At 40.5% G+C, this 19,113-nt stretch overlaps 1 protein-coding gene across 2 annotated transcripts in view; it reads left to right on the top strand.

The window, feature by feature from the left end:
* The first annotated feature begins 5,024 nt into the window (after positions 1-5,024).
* Positions 5,025-19,113, top strand: part of TRIQK (triple QxxK/R motif containing) — a 63,541-nt gene continuing 49,452 nt past the window's right edge. Inside the window, exons 1-2 of one of the 2 annotated variants that reach the window (XM_063327188.1) lie at positions 5,025-5,130; positions 6,730-6,779. The gene's annotated coding sequence lies outside the window, so the exon portion shown is untranslated. The remainder of the gene's footprint in view (positions 5,131-6,729; positions 6,780-19,113) is intronic. The other variant, XM_063327189.1, reaches the window with a different exon arrangement.

Here is a 19,113-nt window from a genome sequence, read left to right as displayed (position 1 = left end):
AATATTTTATTATTTGTACAAAATAGAGGAGATTTCTGAGGGAAACTGAGGAGAACTGTATCAACCTAGTAATTTGGGGCGCTACCCTGCCACATGGAGAACGTGGCTCCCTGAACTATATTACAAATAATTTATAAAATTTTAAATAGGTATTTGTTTCCTGGATGACCACACTAATATTAGGCGGCAGAGAATTTCTTTGGTCAATTTTGGCATGGCAAAACCCACATGCATTCTTGGAAGCTGCGCTTTTTTTTTTAATGCTGTAGTAGGTAACTGTTATGTTGATACTTAATGGGTTAGCTTTTTCACCGAAGTAGCACCACAGTAATTTTCAAAACGTGCTTTTTCACAATATGAAATTCATCATTGTAATTATCAAATTAAAACAGTAAATATGAAAATCCCCTCCCTCAACTCAGACGGCAGTTGTTCAGGTCTAAGAACTGTATGTATTACATAGAATCATATTTCCAAGGACTGTATTGGAAAAAACATCATATATTATGATGTTATTAATCTTCATTTGGAATTGGGACACACACATACATATATAAAATTATTATTGAGGTGTGTGTGGATGTTAGAGTGCCCAAATTCAGTTCATAAGAACAGACAATCTCTACCATACAAGAAATCTGTTAATATTGTATAATATAAATAAGTTTGGGGGTTTTATTCTGCAAGGTCCCCAAACAAATCACAGCTTACCTGTCTTGTAATAGGGCCTGTTCCAAAGACCTTTGAAGTTTTCAACAGATCTGGCCTTAAAGTAGCAAAACCTTTGTTGAATATTTATAGATAACCACTTATTCAGTGCTGGCTTAAGAAAAGAAAAAGGAAATAAATTAAATGCATCTTCCAGTGACATAAGCCTCATGAAGAATTAACTAGGATAAGCACTTATTCTAGTTGGTGCACTGTCGATCTGAACAATGCAGACAAAAATAATAATTAAAACATAGCTTCATGCTGAGATGAAACTTTCAAGAGTCTCTACTGTGTTAAGCTTATGATTTTTCTGGTTTTGTATTTGCAAGCATAATTATGTCCCAGAGGCAACAGGAGCTAGTGCTTGTCAGTCCCCATTTCCCCCTCCGATAGGAGATTAATTTCTTTATACAGAAATCCAAAAGTTGATGCCAGAGCAATAATAATAATGTAAACAAGTCTTTTATTCTTTTAATCTGGAATGCATAATTTAATGGCATAGTTGTATAAATAATGAAAATACCACATCTACTTTAGACAATTAAGGGTAAACTGAAGGTAACGTTTAATGTAGTATTGATTGACTGTATCAACTGAATGACGGCAGACATCTGTATGGATGATAGCAGTTAGGAAAATGCTACCAAGTCTATCAATACAGATTAAGTCGGGGTGGGATGGCGCAGACTTGATGGCTCAGAGTACTGGTAATGGAATAGGGAGCCCTTCACCTCCAGCACACTGACTAGAGCCAGCCTAGGTCAGTCTGTGACTGAAAGTCATTACCATCAGATGGCTCTTCAGTGAAATGAGTTTGTCCTAATGGCAGGCTGGCTGTGTCACAAAATGCACCATCTATCATGACTGACACCGTGTTGAGATTTTTGGCTGGAAGGAGAGAGGATGGGCTCCGCATCCCTTCTACCCCTGTGGGTAGCAGGGGTAAGGACAGCTGTGCGGGGTTGCTCTGCCCACGCTGCAGAGGTTTTCAGAATGTCTGATTTTAGGGACCATGTGCTGGGGACCATTTAGTGCTAGACACTAAAGTAGGAGCAAGACAAAAGTACCTGTGCTGAAGAGGTTGCAATTGAAATGTAAGACATGACATGAACTAAGGGGCAGAAATGGTAAATACGGGAGAAGCATGATTGGAGCAGGCTCAGCATACCAGTGGCCTCAAGTGACAGCATGTACTCTGCTCTGCTTCTGGTTTTGGTTGGATTTGAGAGTAACGTAGTTTCATGGGGGAAAGCACAACAGGGTTTGTTAGAAAAAAATCCCATGAATAAAAGCACAGTGGAAGACAGTATCCTAGGTTAGTCAGAGGCGAAAAGCATCATACTAAAGCTAAGTGAAAACAAGACAGGATAGGAGTAAGGGAGATGTGCATACAGAGCCGGTGCGGCGGTGGGAGACGCTGGAGAGATGGAAAGTGGGAAGTGACATGGACAAAGGCATGAGCTGAGGGGATTATTCCTTACAGCAGCAGTTCTGGTTGGATACGAGCAGAGAAAGACTGTATCTGTCAAAGCCACCAGAAATGACATTGTTAGGAAGTGACAGGAGCACAAAGAGAGTTTTAGTTTCCTGCTTGGATGGGGAATACTGTACCTTTCAGAAGTACTGGAGAAAGGTATTACCTGAAAGATTTAATGATAGCCTGAATAGCAGCACCAATTAAATAGCTGCTTTATTGGCAACATTCAGACTACAGTCCTGGATGAGGGAAGGGGGCAGAACTCTTACTTATAGTAATGGCAAAAGGAATGGAACAAAAATAAATAAGAACATTCTTTCACATCTTTGAGCTTAACCTGGCGGTTAGACATACACGAGAAGACATCAGGTTAGACAGCAGACAAGTTGTTGCATTTGGGGGAGTTAGTTTTCTGTATGTTAATTTAATGTGCCTTGTCAACTTGGAACAAAGACGTTGAGCATCATTTTCCAAACTTTCATCTACTGAACTCTAAAAGCTTAGGGACTGCTTCTAGGAGCTCTGCAAAAGACAAATACGAAAAGGAAGCCTTAACTTCTATTCAGAAATCTTTCACAAATCTTAAAGTTGAAAACCACTGCATAGAAGGAGAGCAAAAAGGGACAGATTCTTGTCAAATTGTCAAGAGTAAGCTGAAGATCTTGTGAAGAAATGAAAACTAGGAGGAAAACCAGGAAAAGACAGTCATTAAAAACAATGGCCCATACATTTGCTTCTAAATTTTTGTGAAATAAGACCATGCAAGTTTAAAAAACACTTTGGATTTTTCAATTCATCTTCTCAAGCGACATGGCACCAAATTGATGGGTGTGGCAAGATCAATAAAATATTCCTCTCTGATTCATTCAGATACACATTTCGGTTATAGTTACGTATTTAGTAATTATATCCCTTGTGTATTTAATACCTGCAAGAGACCGATTATAAATATCCTATGACACATATACTCCACCCAGGCTGCTTCTTATCCTAGAAGACACAGCAAGCCTGTCAGTAGTACTTTTTAGCATCTAAATGTCAACCGCCCTCCTGACCATTCCACCAATACACATGCCTTCTCTGCAGATGAAACCTCGCAATGGGAAACAAACATTTGTTCCGATAAAAGAATTCCTCTAAAGAATGAAGAAATTAAAGACAGTGAAACTAAAAATGGTGACAATTTCTCAGTGGCTGTAGAGCGCTTTTTCATTAAGTCATAATTCCTTATGACTTCTTCTTTATGGATTCAGTATCGAGGCTGCTGGGCATATACAGGTTTATTACTTAGAACAACCTGGTGGTGAAATGAGTATCACGATGAGATGAAATTAGGTGAAATTGAACTAGGACTAAATGTATTTTGCTACCAGGACTCACAAGGAGAAATTCCTCAGCGGTTGTTCAGATAATGCAAAATCATGTAGCTGGAAACACCGACTCTGATATTCCTTTTTTTGGTTGTGATTACACAGTCAAAAATCACATGTAACAGCTATTTGAATGTGATTGTTGTTTTGCACATAACACTATATTCAAATGTCCATGAGCATAATAATGAATTGGGTTTAACTGAGTCATACTAAAATAATCAAGGAATCAAAATAAATTATTAAAAACTACAGTCATAGAATGGTTTAGGTTGGAAGTGATCTTAAAAATCACCTAGTTCCAACCTCCCTGCCACGGTGAGAGACACCTCCCACTAGATCAGGTGGACGTATTTTACACATACATGGTTCTTGTCTTACCATTAACAGTATGAATGAAATACTGTTGAAAATTCTGAACATGCAGAAGTTACAAAAATCAAGAGGTGGTGCCTAAAGTGGGTGTGACACTCCCTGTTCCACAGGGGACAAGATACCCCGGGAAGAAAACATAAGGTTGCGTCAGAGAACTGCCATGTCCAAAGCAGTTAAATACCCCTATTATGAGATTTCTTGGCAGAAAAGGTACAAAAAAAGCTTTGGGTCTCATTACTCGAAATCAGGATTGGCTGTATTTCTAAGAAAGCTGTTTCATTTCAGCCATCCATTAAGCTTGCTACAGAAATGACTGGAGACAACCCTGCGGTTTGGTACACACGCCAGACAGAAACTCCGATTAATCAAGTTTTCTGTAGGCTCATTCTCCACTCCGTATGCGTGTCATCGACAGAGATGGGGAAGTTCAGCTGGGTACGGCTTTCACCTCCTAAGTTGCAGAGGTAAACAAATGCAAATATTTCTTTTTCGTGTATCTTTCCTTACCGGGGAGTGTTACACTTGGTTATCAACTGCCATTTTGCAGGAGGCAAAGCGTGCACTTGCAATACTAATCAGAAAGCTGTTCCCAGGGTCTGTGGCTTGCTTCTTGTGCCCAAGTGAATGACTCATCTGTTGCAAGGAGCCTAGAATCATCTCGAGGTGGTGAAAAACTACCTGGCATGGTTAATAACTTCTCATACGTATGATTTTAGGATCTTAAATGTAAGTTCCCTCACAAGCAGGCTTGTGATGATGTGAAGGTGGCTAATTGCTTTTCATTCTGTTTGGAGAAACAATTCAGACACGGGTAGGCAAAAACGGAGCAGAGGGTGTGAAGAGTGCAAGAGTGAACGTCCAGCCTCCCTCAAAGCATCTCCCCTGGAAAACCCTTAGAGACACCCACCGAGAGGCGCGGGCAGCCGGCAGCGGGGCCGAGGCCGCCTCTGCCCCAGGGTCTTCCCCGAGGCGCCTGCGGGCGCGGCGGGAGGGCGGAGGCCGGGTCAGCCCCCACCCCGGCGGGCCGGGCGCCGGGGCTCCGCTGCAGGCCGCGGCCCAGCGAGGCGGGCGGGAGCGGGAAGGCGGGGCGGGGGGGAGGCCGTTCGGGCAGGAGGCGGTGGCGACGGCCCCGCCAGCACAGGAAGTCGCCCCGCCGAGAGAGGAGGGAGGAGGCGGAGCTCCGCCGCTCGGCCCCAGGTACCGCGCCGCTTCCCCGGGGTGGGCGAGGGGCCGCGGGCGCCAGGGCCGGCCGGCACCGCCGGGCCTGTGGTTGTCACGGCAACCGCTCCCCCCCCGCGCGCTGCCCCGCCGCTCCTCCGGCGCCGCCATTGGCCTGGGGGCAGGCAGTGCCCGCACTGGCGGCGCGCTCGGCCGGCCCGCTGTCCGCCGCGGGGCCACGCTGCCATTGGCCGGGAGAAAGCGCTCCCCTCCGCGATTGGCCGGAGTGCGCTGCCAATCGGGGCGGTGCCGGCGGTGGCCGGGTGCCGCCCTCGGGAGGTGGGCTGAGGGGCCGGCGGGGGTCAGCGGCCGCCGCCGCGGCCATTTTGGGTGTGGGCGGGAAAAGCCCCGTCTCTTCCCGCCCGGCGGGAGAGCTCTGCCCGAGGCGGGAGCGGGCGGATCCCCTCAGGGCCGGGCCTGGCCGTGCCACCTCACGCAGCCCCCAGGGCTCCTCGGCTGCCTGGCCTGTTTGCTCCATGCCTGCAGGCGGCTGGTGCCAGGCAGGGTCCTCCGTCAGGCTGTCAGTAGCCGAGTTGTAGGGAAAGAAACCCCTTACCGGGAGCCTCCTCGGCGAGGGCAGTGTTTGGGGCCTGGCCCGGGGGCCGTCAGGCTGGCTGAACTGACTGGAGCCTGTGAGGGTGCCCGCGGCTTTCCCTCATGAGGTCAACTCATGCACTGCCCACCAGGCAGCATAGTGCGTGGCTGGGGGGCGTAAGTGTGTAACCCCATCTCTGGGGTTTCTGGGTGCCTGGGAGCTGGACAAACAGCTGCTCTGTGTGTGTAGGCTGACCCCCCACACGCAGTGAGACCAGGACGTGTTAGAGCCGCTGCACGTGCCGTATGTATGTGGTTAGCCGGCTCTGCATATGTAGTAAATCTGGTACAACCTGGACTTGTTGAGCTGGCTGTTGTTTACCTTGCAGGCGTGATGCGTTCCGGGTACATTGGACTCCTTTGTGTTTTCTTCTGCAGAGTGTGCTGGTCAGGCTTCTGCTCAGAAAATTCTGGGCAGAAATATGGGAGCGGCAATATTTCTAAATGTGAAGTGTTGGCAGGGATTTCTGCCAGCGTATTCGTGTGGCTCAAACTGCTCTGCCTTACGTCAGCCTACATAGTTACGAGGATAGAGCGTAGTACCAGCAGGCCCCTTTAAAAGAACTCGTGGTGTAACTGGACTGTATGTATGGCACACACATTCACTCAGGGTAATTCAGTTGCATGTTATACAGGGATCAAGTTCTTTGCTGTTGAGGACCAGGCTCATTCCTAAAGAGATGGATCAGAATGGAAGGGTACCTCTTGATAAAGACATGTTGACTTTCTTCCAGCCTTTGCTACTGGTGTGTGACTTACACAGTGGAAACCTTTAAAAGTAATGTTTAAGGGATACACAAAAATCTACAAGTATGGTGAAAATGGAACCATTTCTTAATCACTTCACCTCTTGGTACAAAACGGGCTTAGGGGCAAAGTTTGTTATTCAGAAAATAGCTTGTCAGCTCACGAAGGAAAAATTGGCAGATGCTGTTGTTGGCATAATTATCCTTGATCATGAATTAGTATCATTTACCCTTTTAGGACTTGTTTTCTGTCTTCATGGAAGCTGTGAAGATGTAAGCCTACTTCAGGTCAGTACTCTGCGTGAACATAGAGAAAACGAAGTGTTGACTTTGAAATAAATTAATCACACCAATACAAACAGTTGACACATTTGTTTTAGGAAAGGGCAGTTGCTCACTTTTTTCTCTTGTTCTCGCTTCAATCTGTAAATCCTTTTTGTAATTTATTTTATAATTTATAGTTCTATAACTTATGTATAGTCTGCCAGCTGAACCTGTTTGAGTAGATGAGCCCAAGTAGATGACCTCAAGAGGTCCCTTCCAGCATCAACAATCCTGTAATTGTGTGAATTTGATTTGTTAATTTAGCCAAGTAGAGATTACAACAGCATTCTACAATTAGCTTCTTAGTCTGTCCAAAATAGTTATTTCGTATCTGCAAAAGCGATATAGAAAAATACTTAGTTATTTCAACATAGAAGTGGGAGCTCTTCAAATATCAAGTTTATATGCACTGGAAGATTACACATGCACTTCTGCCAGCTCCCGAACTTCATAGCTCTTGCCATTACACTCTGCAGCCCCTTCAGAAAAGGAAGCCAGTTTTGTCTGTGAGTTTTATAGCAGGTACGGGAAAATCCTCTAATTCCCTATTGGTCATAAATCCAGAACAAAGGCTAGTCATGTAAGCTAATATATTAACCTGTGATACGGCCCAGTGTATATCTAGGATCTACCTTGTTCAAATATTTCAGCCAGATCCTACAGCCCAATCTTAAAGGATGACTTAAACTCTACTTTATGGTAGTAGCTCCAGGAACCATCCAATTTTAGATTCTACCTAGAAAACAAGATGAGGGGGGGTTCTTTGCAATGCAATGAAGACATATCCCTTGGATTTTTCTGTGAAATTCATTTCTTGATACCATAAATTAGTTTTTGTTTCTTACATAGTTTTAAAAATCTTTCAAAAGAAACCAAATACCATCAAGATTAGTTACAGTTAATCACAGTTGGAATTTTAGAGTTTCCATAAGATTTTTCTCATAACTAGGAAGGTCTTGGTTTTGTTTTCCTTTGGGATATTTCCATATTAATCTAAATTTTTCATTAGGCAAGACAAGCTGTGAATTACAGACAAGGATAGGATAGTTTGGAAAGTCTTTATATGTGTCTAAAGCAGGCTCATGTTACAAAATGGGGTCATGTTAAAAAACCCTAAAACAGTTTAATACCATCTTGGAGAGACAAGTCACTCTATTAAGTACTTATTCTTCATAAGTAAATTGTTATGTTTATGTGTTATGAGATACATAAAGAGAACGAAACATAGATGATTGTAAGGTGTAGACAAAGAAGCTAATGATTTTCATTTACAGTAGAAGTCTCCCTCAATCCTCTGACCCTCTCGTGATACTACCGTTGTAATACAGTTACTCCTGGGAAACAGGATAGCAAAAGTCTATGCTTTCTGACACAAACTCTGCTTTCAATTTTTCTGCTCTTGTAGATTTTTTCATTTGCTTGCAGGTTGACTTTTTATTGAGGAAAAAATGTGAAGAGATTTACAGAATGCATACAAGCTGATCATTTTTTTAAATAAAAAATGAAGTGCTTTTCAGTGAATGGCTATCCTCATTTCAAATGAAGTCTGCAGTGATTAAATATTAAAATGATCGATGGTTTAAATTAATATAAAAACTTTTCAGGAGATTATTACAAAGATTAACATTTTTAATGTTTTAATACTTCCATAGTTTATCAATCACAGGCACAGTGAAACTGCTTTTAGTTACCAAGCTGATGATCTCGTATATCATTGCAGTGTTATGCACAACATAAACATCATGGTGTCGTTGGTAGAGGAGATGAAGAAACGTAATTTATGTTATGGCTCTTTAATAATCGGTTTTAGTCTTTTTGACACACAGAATAAGCAGGTAAGACTTTTTTTCCCTTTGGAAAGAAGATAAGAAGGAAAGATAGTTCCAGAAAAACAGTGGTCGTTGTCATTTAAGAAGGAACTCTGTTTCAGGTAATGGCAAACAGAGGTGGTCACCGGTGCTGCTACAGAAGAAGAAAAAGCACTTGCATGTGTTTTTGCAAGTAATACTTAATGCAGCTTTATTATCCCCAAATTATCTGTAACAGCCTATGATTCCTGATACATTTTTATTCATTAGAATTACGTTTGAAGGTCATGGGAAAATGTCAAGGCACCCCAGGTGCTTTTGTATCACTAGCTGTGCATAGATACCCCTGTAATTCAGTGGGCTGAGTAAACACTTACTCCAGGCATTCTTAACGTGGACAGCGCTAATCCCTTTGTTTCCCATTTCTTCTGCATTTTTTAGCAGCAAGGCTAAAAGTCAGTGTTAGTAATTTTGAGTTTGATTGTGCCTCTCTAACCACATATTGCAATGATACAATGGAGCTTTATATAATACAGTTTATTGTGTTCGAGGACTTTTTGCAATGTTAAATATGATAATTCGTACATCAACAAAATATTGCTTATTCATGTGTTGTGATTGTTCTTGGCATCATCCTTCATCTGGTATGTTTTGCCATCAAAAACATGACAGAATCAGAAAGACACGGTGTGACGAATTAGGCAATGTAAACCCAATAGCAGGTGTGAAGAAGGATGGGAGATAGGAGAGGAAGGGTGAAATAGAAATCCAGGAATACATGTTGAACTGGTGAAGTGAATAAATGCGGAAAGACTGTTCTGACGGCAGAAGCTGATGGTGGAGAAGTCACTTATACCAGAAAGGGCAAATATGAGAGAGGTAAAGAGCAAAGGTTAGCACTGGATTAATGTTGAGAATGGTACTGGGAAGTTAAAATCCAGAGGGCAAACTGAAGCGCACTGTTTTGTACAGAAGTTTGTTGTCAGCTACTAATGCTGTTATTTCTATTCTTAAGTAAGACAACAAAATAAAGGATGGGGTTAAATCGCCTGTAGTTGGTTGCCTCTAGCCAGAAAGCCAAACCTATCCTCATGTATTTCCATTCAAATAAAATAAATAATGGAACAAAATAACCTTTCATGTTATGAACTGTTTTTTATAGTGGGAAACAGATTGGGTTGGAAATGCAGTAGATTTCAAAGTTTCAATTGTTTTCTCTCCGGCTGTGCTCTGTGGTGTAAATGAAGAAAAGGTTAAGTTTACCCATGATAATTCCCTCTCACATTTACATTATCAATCAGCCTTTGTAGCTTTTTGTGCTTTTATCTATTGTGTTTTCATTGTAATCTTTACATATGAAGTTCTCAATTCTACAAACTCTTATGCTCAAATTTATTCACGCATGGCTCTGACAGATGTGCTCTGGAAGCCTTAGATGCTGTGGTTTAAGATGCTGCCAGCTGGTCGTCTTCTCCCCACCCCTCAGATCGCAGTCTGTACAGAAAAGCCAGCGATATCCGCAGCTCAGTTTGCTTCCCTCACCTCAACTCACATTTCTTTTTGGGTGGCTTGCACTGAGTGTAGGCTAAGAATGGGGTCCTGGGGGCAGAATGTACCCCCTTCTGTTGCCCTTTCTTACAGGCTGCTCATCCCTGGCAGAGAGGTGATTACACGCCCTGGGGTCAGCAACATCTCAAAGCCTCTCAGATACCCAGAGCTTGTTCATGAGACTCCCTTATAGTTTCAACTTGAACATGTTTTAAACTTTCTATTTTAAATTACCTTGTTTTCAACTTGTTACTGTACCGAGTCAATGTGGACATTTCAGTACTTGGCTTTAGCATATCACCATCTCTAGTTAAACTCTCACCTCGTGGTTTTGTCTGCCCTTAAAAGTGATCAGGCCTAAAAGCTCATATTAAAAAAACATAGGTGTTTCTTTCACGTAGTAGGTATGCCATAGAAATTGTCCGGTAGGCGCTTTCAGTGTTGCACTCCTATGTGGAGCTGATCATGCTGCCGCCAATTGAGATTACATCACTTTACTGCTAGACCAGTTTTGTATTACTTAGTTCTTGCCAAAAGGAAACACTTAACCTGAAGCAGTGTATTACTTGTTTTGTTTTGGTGTCTTGGCTGTCAAACTGAAAGTACACTACTTGTATAGCTGACATTTAAATTTGATTACGTCTTTGATTTACTGTTACTCAACTAAAATTAATTTAAAAATTAGGACTGTACAGTAACAATAAAACGGATAAAGAGCTGGTGAGCTGCCAGCCAGCACTCAGAAGTAATGGCTGGAGGCGACTGTCAACAGATGAGAGCTTGTGAGGACTCTCCCCAGCGTTCGTGTTGGGTGTGATGCTTTTTGCTGTTTTAGTCAATTGTCTGGGTGTAAACATAAAAGCAATAGTGACAAACTATGGATGGCTCAGTGATTGCTGGATTGATGAAGAGGGGATGAAGTTTAAAGCACGGCTGTGATCATGGCAATAGAAGTTTGTTTAAGTGCAGTTTGTCTACAAATGTGTCAAGGAAGAAGGAATGCTGGATGTGTGTGCAGAGTGGAAGATTTTATCTTGTTAAAGGCGTGACTGCGGGAAGAATTGGGGTTTGTGAGGAAGCAGCTGTAGCCGAAAGGGATTCAAGTGCAGGGCAGTGGCAAGAAGGCCTGGTGCAGCCTAGTAGAGGTGGGGGGAGAGGGAGAAGGGTGGTTTAAATCCCTTTAATAAGACCAGTGCTGGAATGTTGCATCTAGGTCTAATTTCTATGAAAAACACATCCTGAAAGATTTGAAAGCATGATGAAGGTCCTGGCAGACAGAGGCTTACTTCTATTAATGGTATTACCTTTGGTAGGTGTGCCTGAGAGTGGGCTTACGCTTGCTGTGATGTTTCTGACCACACGTCTACCTTCACCCATGTTGGACCTCAGCAAGCTCTTATTCGCTCTCTCTCCCACGTGGCTGCTGCAGAGGCCCTCCTGCACAGGCAGTGTTGGGTGTCCTAGGCAAGGCTATGCCATATCTGTGTGAATTTGTCGTTTCCTCCTGTTACAGAGGGCATGGAAAGCATTGATTCTTTTTTGTCTTATGTATGCATTGTGGAAAGCTCTCTATAAGATGTTTTTTCAGCCTTAGACTTTGGTGTGATTAAACTCTAGTATGATTTTAATGGAACCACAAAGAATTGCAGCAGTTAAAAATTTGGGGTTTTCTTTTTTTGATTCTGCAATCATAAAATGGTCAGATGGATGTTGCTTTCTTTGGATTTTTTTGATATTTGCTGTTTAATTTATGAATCAATCTTTCCATAATTTGGAGTGAAACGGTTAATAAAACATTATTAGATTGCTGTTTACCTTTTTATTCTAAAAGATAGGATAATTTGAAAGCCTGGGTATACGAAGCAGCAGACCAACAGGCTAAATAATTTAGGAAGAGGGTATTCTGGAAAAATGATTATTATAGAGACAAAACCTATTTAAAAAAGCTTGAAACGATTTTCATTTTAAGTACACCAGTGGGGTTAAATAATATTAGTAACTTCTGTTAAAGTAACAGATCATAATTTAAAACAAAAGGTCCCAGCGCACTTGCTAATATCCTTTATGACTTCAGTAAAATACATCTGAAATGATTTACAAAGCAAAGCTTCTGGATGAATTCTTCCAGTTCTACATGGGAAGAGAGCCTGTTTGTCTTCATGCATGTTTATATAGACTCATGGAAATTATGATCTAAATGTGGGTACCGTACTAAAACATAGCCATATATGCAGAGTAAAGAATTCAAAGCACTTGCATTTTGTCATTTATTGCACACAAGTAATGTATATTGTGTAGGCTTGGTTCAATTCTGTATCGTGACCATAGAAGGACTCTAGAATATGTACCATACCTTGAGGAGACCTTCAAGGGAAGGGAATGGTGTGTGTAGAAAAAATCTCAGGGCAATGGCTCCGTGACCAAACTTGTCTGGTTTTGAGCCTTCAGACTTAAGCACCGTCAGTGCTGGAAATAATGAAGAAAGATGTTTCCCCTGTACTATATTGGTATAGATTTTCATTAATCACCTCATTAAAAATAATTAAAAAAAAAAAGAGTATGGAAACAACTGGGACAGCTGTAAAGCTGAGTGCATGGGATAGAGTATTTTGGAAGTTAAAAGCAGAAGCAACTTAGCTAAAGTTGTTTTCAGAGTTGACCCAGCTCTCCCTAGACTTCTTAAGCTTGGTTACAAGGTTGTACAGCTTTTGGTACAGTAGTGGCTGGACTGAGCAATTGTAGCGGGAACAGAACAGACCTGCACTTTCTTGTGGCGTTGGTGTTGAATCTTTGTCCTTCGGGAAGCCAGGCTGAACTCATGTTACTGTATGCTCTGGCAGGTTTGGGTTTTTTTGTTGTATGCAGTCTACAAGGCTATATTGGAGGCATTATATCCCCCTCCTCCTAGTAAGACCTTATGGTAATGCTGAAGTACACAGTCTCCTTTTACTCTAGCCAGGGGCATGTGCAAACCCCTAGTTTTTAGAGAGATGCACTCAGGAAATCAGAGCGAATGGAGTGGATTGTCATCTGCCATTTTGTCTTAGGCTAGGGTTTATGAAGAGATGCTCTCCCAGAAAATCTGGGACCTTCAGATTTTCATATGACTTTCTGATATTTCAGCTGATACTTTTCTGCTGGTTGTTGATTTTTCTTTTTGCTGCCTTTTCTTCCCAGCTGCACTCCACACTTCCCTCCTCTACCTTAATATGAGGCAAGTAAACAGTTTACCACATTTTCTGATGGCTATCAAAGCTTATTTTTTCATTTGGCGCATATGACGGTTTTAGTCTGTTTTTGATCCACTCCTTTAATTCAATTTTTCGTTCAAGATTCAGATTTTTGATAGATATCAATGATCTTACGTTCCTTGTTTGCCCAAATAGAACATAAAGCTCCTCCAGAGATGGTATCATGTAAGCTATTACTTAAGTCTTTATCTTAAAAAATCACTGCCTTTAATGGGATCTCTAGGTAGGTTTCAGGAGAGCCGAGTCTTGAGCAATTTAGATATAATCTGCAGTGAGCGTGCTTGGCCTATTGTTTTGAACTACTTTGGAAACTACTGAGCTGATGTTATTTAAGCCGTATTAAACTCTTCACCCAATTATGGCCTAATCCTTCAAAACCAATAGAGTAGGACTTGGTTTTGAAAATGCTGCTGCTAACTTCTATGGGTCTGATCACTCAGCCTGGCTATTAAGCGCATTATTAAGTGCTGTAGGTCTGGGCTTTACATTTGATATGTTAACACAAAGTTATCTACTGGTTTATCTACTGGTTCTCACCTCAGACAATTTTAAGAAAAAATACAAAAAATGATGTATTGCATTAAGGTTACAGAAATGTATGTCAGTTTTATCTTCTGCTCTTTATGGAGAGGATTTACAGGTTATTCTGTCTTTAATCAGTTACTGAAAAGTAGAAGAAAACATAAATGCCCAAATGACCAAATTCAAACTCTTTACACTTAATGTTTGTTTTGCCTTGTGACTAGAGTAGGTTTATTTTTTTTAAAGCTGAGTTGCTTTCCAGAATGCCTAATACAGCATGTGAGACAACAAAAGTGGCATAAAAGTATTTTTCTTCATTCATAGATCAGTGTATTTAATACTTACTGAGCTGCAGTAGTTTCAGAGAAAGGAAAAAACCCACATTCGTTCTGAGTGCTGGATGGAAAGATTACCTTTTAAGTCCTTTTGAACACCAGGTTTAGTAATGGAACTAATAATTCAGTTTTGCTGAAGTGTTACGATGAGGTCTGCGTGTACTGAAGTGCTATTTGCTGCTGTCATTTGTAGCCTGCTTTCAGCTTTTGCATGCTTGCTCAAGGTAAGAAGTGAGGGCGATCATTAGGTTATAAACATGGTGACCAGTTTTAGCAATTACTGTGACTTGAACTCATGTGTGATGGGGCATCGTATTATAGTACAGTGAAATATAGAACAGAAGGGCACATTTGTCTGCCTCCCGGTTTTGTGCTTGTGGGGCTTGTTTGTGGCTGTTTTCTCTTCTGGTTTTCAGTTATTAGGTTGATTGTCAAGCAGGAATGGACTATTTGCTGAGAGCTGACTTTCTTCTGGAATGATAGACAAAATAGATGGGATATCGATATTAGAATTAATGGGGGAAAAAATAAGGTGAAACTTAGCTTTAAAATAGTTTAAAAAGCATTTTTTTTAAAAATAGCGTGAGAGCAAAAGAAAAATTCCAGCAGTTGTCTTGTTTTGATATATTTCTTCAAAGGAACTAGTTCAACTTTTAAATAATTCACTCAGAAATTTTGGATTTTTAATGGTCCGAGATAATGCAAGTGGGAGAAAACGGCACAGTAGAAACAAAGAAGAAATCAATATGGAATTACTTATTGTTCCAAATTTTTTTGCACGTGAATAACTTCAAAAGTTACAAGATTTATTCTCACTGAAGGTCGTTATCCCATTTTTCAGTATTGAAAACATCGTGAAACAGACTTTCTGTCCTCTGGATGGTTGTGAACTGTAGTGTAAGATGGATATGCTAAAGGGAAGTATAATTACTGCCTAAATATTTCTTCTCACTGAAGGAAGAAATAAGAATTTCATTTCCGTCAAAAATGAGCCTAAGCTTAAAATCTACAAATGAGGAATTGACAAGTGTATATAATTAAAGCACCCAAGCTCATAGCAAGCTATGACTTGTGGCAGTCCCAGGAATGGAGTAACATCTGGAAAAAATGGACTTTTTGTCACTTCTCAAAACTAAAGAGAGAGGAGAGGGGAGGAGAGGGCTATTTTCCGGTTTAAAGAAGGGAAAGAAGTCACTCCTCCCCTGCTGTAACACCTAGCAGGGCAAAACAAAGTTCCTGAGGTTTTGGAATAAGACATCATAGAACACGTGGTGCTCTATTAAATCTCAGAATTGTAACTTCATAACATATTAGCAGTGAAGTGCTTCGGCAGACTTAGCTGATATTGAAATTTAAGGTCTATGACCTCTAGCTTTATACCTGTTATTTAAATTATTCCCTACTTCATCAAAGGAAATGAGTGCTGAAGGGGGGTGTGGTGGGGATCAAAGAGGGAATAAAACTGCCTGGATTTGACCGAACCGCAAAACGTTGGCTGCTGCCGCTTCAATTACCGAGACGGAGCAAGTAATTGTTTCTTATCGTTGCTCTTGACTCGATGAAGTTTTAACTGGTGAGGCGGAGAGCGCATGCTTTGTTTCCATCTTGTGCAGGCGTGGTGGTGGTGTGTCGTCTGTACTTACCCTCAGACCACAGAAGTGTCTGTACAGCATCTGTGGTTGCTCCCACCGGAGGCTGTATCCATCCTTGGTGGATGTGCCTCTGGGAACTGGGGTGGTGTGGATGCCCGTTCTCTTACCACCCTTTTTACCTCTGATTTCTACCATAGTCCCCCCCCCCAAAACCCACCCAACTTTAAACGGATTCTGTTATTTTGAAGAATCTTAATCTGAAATACTGCATATGGTGTCATTTATCGTGTAATTTTCCCTTTAGCAGAGATTACTCTCTCCTCTGGGAAATACTGCATTTTGAACTGTCTGGCAAGGCAGAATCGAACCACATGTATGCTTTTTTCCTTCATGAACTTCTTTAAGGATATTTTCTTGACACACCAGTGCCGTCCTATATTCATAAAAAATGAAAAAAAAAGTTCATCTTTGAACGTTTGGAATTTTAAATTTGTTCAGATGAAGATCTGTCTTCATATTAAAATGAATATATGTTTCACAGATGGTATAGCTCTACTCGGCTTTGAAGTGAGTGGGGAATTTGGTTCTGGAGACAAATAACAAATCCTAATAATGAAAAGTAAATGTAAGGTGCATAGAATCTCTACAAATAGAAATATTCTTCTGAGAAATGTCATATTGTTTTTATAACAAGTGTAACACCAATTGCCAAACAGATATCTTCTATATAAGTAATTTTTTATAAGTGAGTTTTGGCCTAGTACATTTTGATTCTTCTTTCTATAGAAGCTGTGACAAATTGTACTCTACTGGGAATGGAAGGAACCTTTGACATTTTTAATATCATCTTTCTGCTTAAAAACCCCAAATTTACATAATTACGAAGTCTTTTAAAAAAAATTTAGTCAGGTTTACAATCCTTGAAATTTTCGCTTTTTTCTTGGCTGTCATGGATACATTTAATGATAATCTTTTCAATTTTTCAGATATTTAAAAACGTTTTACGCCTAGTACAAGGAAGTAGACTTTTTGCTAGAGGAGCGAATGCAAATATTTGGTCTTAAATAATCCCACCAAATTTTAGGTCCTTAGGGGAGGTTTAGGAGCGTGGCAAGAAAGCTATGCTTTCCAAATCCAAATTGCCAGAGGCAATTTGGATTCCTTGCCATTGCATCTCCATTCACGGTAAAGGGAGCAGAGGTGGCCTCCTGCATAACTTGGGCGTCTCACTTACCTTCCTGGAATTAGGTGGAACTAATCTGGGTTGTTGATGAAATTTATTTTTTGTAATATATTGCCTCAGGATTTTGAAACAACCTGGAGAATATGCTGAATATTCATATGGACTATTACCTGTGTACTACTTTTGTGAAATAAATTTGGAGCTAATTTTGTGGTTTTCGTAGGTGTTGTATAACTAGCAAACAACAGAGCAGCTCCTTTCCCTGGAGCGCAAAGGGGATTTACTGGAAGTAACAATGTGCATTTTGCTCCTCCTGCTTATATGAAGCTATGAAACAGCCTGATCCATGTCAGAATAAAAGTCGTACTTCCTAGGTGGTTTTAATCTTGGGATATGGTACAGCATTTTTTGTTCTGTAGAATGTTACGATTATTTTAGCAATATTCATTCAACTGGAGTTATGGATCATTTGATTCATTTTCCCAGATTTAACTGAATTTTAATCACCTCTGTTCTTTCAAGGTTAAATTAAGTAAATAAATGTTAAATTCCTTTTATTAAAAGAAAATGAAATAAATGCCCAAAGTAGCGCTACATTCTGCAGGAAGCACCCTGGGCAGGTACTCTTTCCTTTGAAATAATAATCTCATCCTTTGAGACAGACTTTGCAGAGGAATGGTGAAGACTACTGTAAGACTTACAGGACGTGAATGGACTTTTTTTGCTTGTTTGTTTGTATATTTTTTTTTAAGTAATAGTAGTAAAGGTTTTTAGATTCTTTCTCTTGGCTGAAGTATGGTTAAAGTACGCAGCTGCATTATTCTTGCAATTTTGTCTGCAGGTTACTTCAACTACATTTCTTCCACTGCTGTACAGACAGACCTTAGTTACTGTACTTCAGCAGTACACCATAAAAAAAGCCAATTAAAATAACTAACAGCAGCGATTTCCAAAATGCAGACGGCTTCCCACTTGAAATGCATTGTCACCAGTTCTTTGGAATAACTTGATGTTTGCAGAGGATCTGATGTGCTCCTTGGATTTTACCCGAGGAGGATAAAAGGCTATTTTTGCTCTCTTGTAACTTGTAAGGGTTTTGATATCCATTATTTATTAAACTGTGAGCTATGGAATTGACTGGTAAAAGACCAGTTCTTTCACTGACATCAGTAAGCTTTGAATCCTATTAAAAAATGATTTGTGTTATTAATTCACATTATCAACCTGCATTGCATTCAACAACGAAGAAAAAAAGAAAAGGGGGGGGTTTCAGGTTAGATATGCATTTGCGATTAAGTATAAAGTACTTCTACATATATGCAGGTATTCACTGTGCGTTCACCTGCATTTTCAATTAGAGCTGAAGACCTGGCCCAGTACTTTCACATTCTCTAGTGGATTTTTTCTGTCCTGAATTTATACTTGCTTTTTTCTCAACTGACTAGCTATATGTCAGCTACAAAACCAGTCATTTCATTGATTATTTTTATTTCTTTAATGTGCTCTCTATTAATATTTAGTCATCTTATTGCTGAAGAATACAGACATGCTATCAAATATCACCTCCAAGAAAGTTTGTACACGTGCACATAATGGGGATCTTTGAGTGTTCACTGGCTCACACTTTAAGCCTTATCACTGTTATTAATCATTCATATTGCACCGTAAATGCACAAAGTGCAATCTTTTGCTGTATAGACCCTGTGTTTGTTTTTTATTAGTATTTCTGAAGCCATTCATGGTATATTTCTAGTTCATTAAAGTAATTGCTTTAATTTTTTTTTGGTTGATACAGGCTGTGTATGCATCAAGAATAGTGAGTTGGGATTTAAATGCTCCTGTGGGTCAGGCCTTGAATGGACATTCAGAAGTGGTTTTTATCTCACAGAATACTATTGACGGTTATAGGTTATAACAGGCAATTTATTGTGTGTATTAATTATTATCAGTCACTGCTTATGAATAAAAGAGGAGGAAAAGAAAAATTATGTGTTCTTCTGAGGGTGTAAACCTTCAAAGGTGAATTACTAGAAGGGAAGAGAAAGAGGGTGAAAAAACA

Source organism: Chroicocephalus ridibundus, chromosome 2 (genome assembly GCF_963924245.1).
Source record: "Chroicocephalus ridibundus chromosome 2, bChrRid1.1, whole genome shotgun sequence".
NCBI classification, from domain to species: Eukaryota; Metazoa; Chordata; class Aves; order Charadriiformes; family Laridae; genus Chroicocephalus; species Chroicocephalus ridibundus.
Note: the sequence above shows the minus strand (reverse complement) of the source record. Positions and strands in the feature narration are given on the sequence as shown.